The sequence below is a fragment of the Etheostoma cragini genome, chromosome 5, assembly GCF_013103735.1.
Source record: "Etheostoma cragini isolate CJK2018 chromosome 5, CSU_Ecrag_1.0, whole genome shotgun sequence".
Taxonomy (NCBI): Eukaryota; Metazoa; Chordata; class Actinopteri; order Perciformes; family Percidae; genus Etheostoma; species Etheostoma cragini.
This window is the reverse complement of record NC_048411.1, coordinates 4186450-4193215: the sequence shown is the minus strand read 5'-3', so window position 1 is coordinate 4193215 and position 6766 is coordinate 4186450. Positions and strand designations below refer to the sequence as shown.

The 6766-nt window shown below is 41.1% G+C and overlaps 1 long non-coding RNA gene across 1 annotated transcript; it reads left to right on the top strand.

Annotated features, from left to right (window-relative positions):
* Positions 1–343: 343 nt before the first annotated feature.
* On the top strand, positions 344–6162 carry LOC117944963. Its single transcript, XR_004656713.1, has 3 exons — positions 344–355; positions 5771–5865; positions 5977–6162. It is a non-coding gene; the product is annotated as an uncharacterized LOC117944963 (long non-coding RNA).
* The last annotated feature ends 604 nt before the right edge of the window (positions 6163–6766 follow it).

Sequence of the window (6766 nt, the reverse complement as noted above, 5' to 3'; positions counted from 1 at the left end):
CATTCTATGATCTCATGCTGCTTCCTCCTGACTCCAGGCACCTAATATCTCGCTTTGTGTCCCTGTTCGCCATCTCCGCATCCCCTCACCATCTCAGAGAAACTTGGTCTAACGAACTGGAGCATGAGGTGTCTGTCGATACCGGGAATTCACACATGCTCTGTCAATGCTAGATATAAACTGATTCAATATAAAGTTGTTCATCAATTAGACTATTCTAAGCTAAAGCTGCATAAAGTCAACCCGTCACTTTCTTCAATGTGTGATCAATGTGGAGGTGCGCAGGGTTCGCTATCGCATCTTTTTTGGTTAGGTCCTCAACTACACAAGTTTTGGTGTGATGGATTTCAGTCGGGTCTTTAACTTGGACATCGCTCCTGACCCAGAAATGCCGCTCTTTGGGTGCTCAGAGAAGGCTCTCATGTGCCCGCCTGAGATGCAACAAGCACTAATGCTTGGCATGGTTGCCGCAAAGTAAATGATTCTCCTGGACTGGAAGTCCCCCACTCCTCCCTGAAATGACTGGGATTATCCAGATTGAAATGATACGCATGCACAACTCTAAAACACGAAACTTTTTATTTTATTTACACTTTCTCAGTGATTGTGCAACTTCAAGTCTTCTTTTTTAAACTTCTATGAATTCTGTTTGCACATATCTTTTTCCACACACTCAACAGAAGGTGATCATTTCACAAGCTCAGAATCCTTTTTGGCCCTGTTTTGATCACATTGCAATGATTCACATCCTGCAAACCCCCACAATCTCTGGACCCAGTAATAAATCAGACTACTGTCACCATTTATTACCATGCCATTTGTCATGACCCTAGTGGTTATTGCTCATGGTAAAAAAAGAGTCTGACTGAGTCAGTGACTGAGTAAATGAACTTCAGACCTTGCACTAAATGACACTTTTTAGCCACAAAAAGAGATACTAGATGGCCAACTGTCCAAATGTATTCCACAAGTCGCACACCACTCAGTGAAGTGTCCTTGCAGTGCACTGGGCCATTGCACAATAACTCAGACCTACACAGTCATTTACAGCTTGAGATGAAATATATTCCCTGCTTCTTACAAACATCTATAAAATGCAATTTTTATGTAAATTTTCAACATCTGCCCAAACTTTGCTGTTAACTGTTTCATAAGGCCATAAAGTAACAGGATACAATGTAAGAACAAAGAATTTGAAAAATATACAAGTTGGGAATAAAAATGAACTGTTGGGCTGAAACGGTGCTGTACACAAAGTGTTGTTTTGGCTTAATCTTTATACACACCACTCCCTGACTCCCAGCAGCTGTTTGTATTCATTTTACAGCACTTTATTAGCCTACAAGGTGACCAAGGCCATGCCATCTTATACCTTCACGGCAAATCTCCTGGCCATGATTCCACCACCATGTCCTCATACCTGGAACAACAAAAACCTTGTGTTATCCTTCCTAACGACCTATGACTGTTTGTTTTTTTAATCTACCATCTGTGGGTACGATTTTTAGGCACCTAAAACTCCTTGTTTGGAGAGGTTAGCAATAGATCATAGTTAAAGAAACTGTGACAATGCCAACCATTGGTGGCTGTTTAAGTCTTATACTTCAAACTTCTTTTTGTTGATATAGGTTTCAAATGGTCACACTTAAAGCCTACCGTAGAAAGGGGAGGAAGGACAAAATATTATGAATGGGGGATAACGGTGCACACTTGTGGACAGTTGTAGGCACAAAATGTGACCGAAGTATTGTGAAGAATGAAAAAAGAGATCTGATTTGAGAGGAGCTCAAACACCCACTCTCACACTGATTATGATTTGAAAAGTGACCCAATTGAAGTTGTTGGGTCAAGTCCTTCTATGATTCCACCTTTGGAAAGGGGGTTTCAGATATTGTTAGGAGCATTTCTTTTCAAGCGTACCAAGACCTTTAGTAGAAGATGGGAACTGATGCCAATATCAGGCAGGGGCGGACTGAAACAAAAATCAAGCCCAGATTACTACACCCATGCTGCCCCACCCACGGACACGTGCATTTACTAATTACATTTGTGTACAGATGGTGAAATAGTAAACAAGGTTTGTGCGATGCGTGTTCTGACCGGAGGTTGCTATATTGGCGATACTCTGCATCACAAGAAAGCACAGACACTGACGTAGATTCCAAACGTCGTCAAGGGAAATGGTTATTATTGCCGTGTTTTAGGTTGTACCAATAGGTCAGACCGAGAAAAAACATTTGGAATATTATTGACTTTCAAAAGTTATTCAAAAACAGGAAGGAAATGCCAGAAGTTATCAGAGGAAAGGAGGCGCAAAGGTTGGCAAAGTTCTAACCCACTCAGGTAGTGTACAGTGTAGATAGTAAACTGGGGTTCTTTGAAATGAAAAAGAAATGATTAAGAGTCACTTGGCTGCACTTTGAGTACCGCAATGATGTCGTACAGTTAAGGTTAGGTTGATTAAAAACGTTATTGCATTTCTTACTTTGACCTTCACAACACAACGGTCGTTAATGACTTGGTACTGCATCTCCCTCACTCTTCCACACACCATCTGGTTATAAGCCTCCAAACCTTTGTAGGATTTAAGATCTGCAGCTGTGTATGGGCTCGGGCAGAAAAGCAGATAATTGACTAGCTATATCGGCTATGCAACTGAAGGAAGAATCACCGGGTCGTCATGGATCTAAGAAGAGAGCCAACTTGTAGGAATCTGCACCTCCAATAAATTGTAATTTCTCAAAATGTTGCACCTTTTCTTGTTGTCCTTCCCTATATGCCTATGCATCTTGGATGCTTTTCTGTTGTTTAGACATGGCTACATTCATTCAGTGTCCAGAGTGCACAATACTCCACTTTACTCAGTTGTTGACACCGAGTATCTCCAACATGCCCGTGCATCCAGGTTACTGCCCAGAACGTGACGTTGGTGACAACCCTCTATAAGCAGTAGCTTATGAAACTGATTTTTAAACAATTAATATAAGTAACTGGCAAACAATGCTTAGGCCTACTACTTTTTAAAGAGAACACGCTTATAACAAACTATCACATATTGCCTGTTTGTGCCGTTTGTATGCTGTTACTGTCATTCTCTACAGTGTGTAGTTATTTTTGTTGTCACTGTCAGTCTGTTTGGTTGTCTGTGTTTCTCTCTGACACTGTCTGGTCCCCCATCTTTTCATCAGTTTTTAACTTTCTAACTCTGCTATAAAAAGAGCTGTTAGCTGTTTATGGCTGCCTGGGATTTTACGTCATGGTTTTTCCTTGGTCAGGAAATTTTTAGGTTAAAAGACTTCAATTCCTGCATTATGATACATTTTTAGGCACTTTTTGGTAAAAATTTGTCTATATTTATGGCAAGGAAATAACACAATTCTGGAGGCAGGTAACAATTCAAAATGCAAAATGCCTGACATCAGGTGCGTATTTGCCAGATGGCCCATCTGCCCCTGATGTGAGACAATGTGAGCAGCCAAGCATCCACCCTGACCTCCTCCTAAAAGGTTTTGCAGTGCTACAACATCAAATGACATGCGCAATGTCTGCCTTTGTTTCAGTTTGAGGAGAATCATAACCCTAATGACCACAAGAGGTCACTTGTCAGGGGAATTTTAAGATTGTCATTTAAGTGAACAGACTGCAGTATACTGTATGTATTGTACTCCTGGTGAGAACAGTGTCCATTCAGCCCATACTCTTATCCCAACATCTGTACTCAGCCCATCTCTGACTCCCGTCTCACACTCCAGTTCCTTTTGCACTTCATTCAGTTGTAGAGTATCACTCTGGCTCTCTTCTGACGCCTTCCAAGCTCTGACTAACTTGTCTTTAAAAGTTACTTTCTATCATGCGTTCATACTCAATTTCAGGTTTACCTTTTCTTTTGCTATATGTCTCCTGAGACGGCAAATCAATTTGGTTATCAATAATTTTCTGCACCAGCGTCACTGAGTCACTTTCTACTTTTTGTCACACATGATCCTTATTTTGGAAAACTCTTCAGGGAACCGGATTGCAATTGATTTTCCATGTTGAACTTTGTCAGAGAACATCTCTTGGTTATAATGAGATTGCATCTCCGCGGACTATAAATTATTTCTGAGAGTTCTCAGCTCCCATGATGTGAAAATGCCAGCCTAGCTCTTAAGGGAGCAACATTAAAATCAGTTTATTAATGCAAAAGTGAAAATATCCTTCAATGTTGAATTGCCCAAAGGCCCCCCTGTAGCTCACTATAATGTGCACAGGTATACAAGAGACGCATTAGCTGATGATATGGTTTAATAATGGACAATGTGTATGACTTTAATATTTGTACTAAACATTGTCGCCTTGATAGACATTATTTTACATTTACGACATTACTCATTTATTATTTTACAGACACTTATTTACAGTACTTGTCCAAAGATTACTTAATTTTTTTTCTGGAAATGCATTCCAATTGGCTTGTGTCATGTCCATAGACTGTATATATATATATATTGACGGTCTATGTTTGTATCCCATAGAGTGCCAACCTGTGAGGCACTCTTGAGACAAGTGATGTTTATGTGTGGTCTGCACAAGTCAGAGACCCATATAATTAAAGCACTAGTCAGTCCTCTGAAAAGCTGTTATAGATACAATTCTAGATTTCCTGCGAGTATATATAAATCCTAAACTTATCCCGAAAGTCAAGCTGACAAAGACCAGAGGAAAAAGACTACGAGAAAAACTTGACCGTGAATTCGCTGTACTATATGAAGACCCAGATTTTAGGAATGCAGTGTGTAACTGGATGGACATTGCTGGTTAGTCACCAGAAAAGGCTGTCTTGCCCATTATTTGGAGTATTGTTGAATCACAAAAGCCATCACATTCATCCTCCAGCTCTTCCCTTGATCCAGCCAGCATCAGTTCCCATGCCTTCTCCCACAGCTCATCTTCAATTATTCGCACCTTCATGTGAAACATCTTAGAGTGACCTTCTCTGTTTTTGGTCCCCTCTTTCTCACATGTCGAGTTAAAGCTCCATAAGGGCAAATACATTTAATATTTTGGTAAGTATGCATGTAACTGGTGGTGGTGTATTGTATGGTCACTATGATGTTCCTCACTTTTTTTTGAGTTTTAATTTGCACCGGCTTCATTGAGAAGATTTAATTTGAACCGGACGTTGGCCGAGTTTTATTTTTTGTTGGGCACAAATGTTTTCTGTTTGTGTAAACAATTACTCCTACTTTTAATAACTACACCTTCTGGTTTACTGTACAGATCCATGGGGCCCATTGAGGTATGTATGGTGTGTGCCTGACTCGTCTTCAATCCCTATGTCTCATTTTTGGGGCATATGTTTGGGTTTTGCTACCCCTTTTAAAACCTATTGTTACAATGAAGTTTAATCTCCAAAGACTTTGTTCGTTTAATATTTTGTAATTTACAATAAATCTTTTCATAATTGTAAGGAAGTTGCTCCTGATTGAAATGGACGTCAGCGTTAGTTCTTAAAAAGACTTTAATAACGTTTTACATCACTCCTAGTTGATCAGCTCTTTCTGTACAATCACTTTTTAGTAACCAATCAGATTCAGATATGCATTCACTTTTCAGTTAAACCAATCAGATTAAGCATGTATTTCGTAACCCAATCACAGCATGACATCCTTGTTTTAAATCTGGTCTCTCCTCTGCGGTTGTCAGTTGTCATTTCAGGACTAGAGTGTGACCCACCTCCTCCCCACAAACCACCGCTCCTCTCACCCATGATACCCTGGGTCTTCATCAGCTGACTGCTCCTGATAGAACTCATCCTGATCCATCATCTGCCCTCAGATGCCAGTCTGACTTTCTTCTCCCTGCCGGATTGTTGCTTTCCACTGAGTATGCTAATTCACCAGTCTTTAGAGATTTGTATCAAGTCTAGTTTCTTGTCTTCGTACTTACCAGGCTGCTCTTCCCTGATGTTACTAACTGGAAGATCTCTGTTCTCAGAAGGAACCCACATTCGGAATCCTCTCCTGCCAATAGCCATGCAACACACTGAAACATCAAGTCTGCAGCCACACTGAGGAACACAGCCCAGAACCCCCTCAAGCCAGTCCAGCCATCTTCGTACCCAGCACCGTAACTGCCAGCCCATACTCACAGCTTCCCCTTCTGCCAGCCCAGGAATCTTCTGACCCACCACTCCCACTGCCAGCCTACACTCACAGCTTCAATAAAACAAGATCCCTCACCACTTACTCCAGTCTGCGCCTGTGTTCTGTCCTCCAATCAAGACAGCCTCTACCTCCTTAATCCTCGGTTTCCCTGAACCACCTCACAGCCTCTTCAAGCTCCTCTCACATTATCAATTCTCCTCTAGCCAAATTGTTCTAAGAAAGGTTTCAACAAAATATGTCTCAACTGTACCAAAACCCTGATTAATTGCTCTTTGCCATGTGCAGTGTTAGAGTGCGGATCCACCTGGCCGCACCACGCTTCTGTTGCGCTGCGCTCCACTCTATTCCTATGGCCTTCTGGCCAGAAATAATAATGCTGATTCCTCAAGTAAACTGGACTGGTCAAAACCGAGTAAAGAGGTGGTAGCTGGATACTCATTGCGAACAGAAAGTCTTTTAAGTAATATTGCTCTGCCTCATGAGGCCCTAATGTGCTCAGAAATGAATTGCAAGGATATGCAACATGTTGATAAACTCTGTGCCATGCAGGATGATATTGTGAAATGTCTCAATGCTTTCAGTGAACCCTTTCCTAAAAGTAAATGTAAGGTACTTAACAT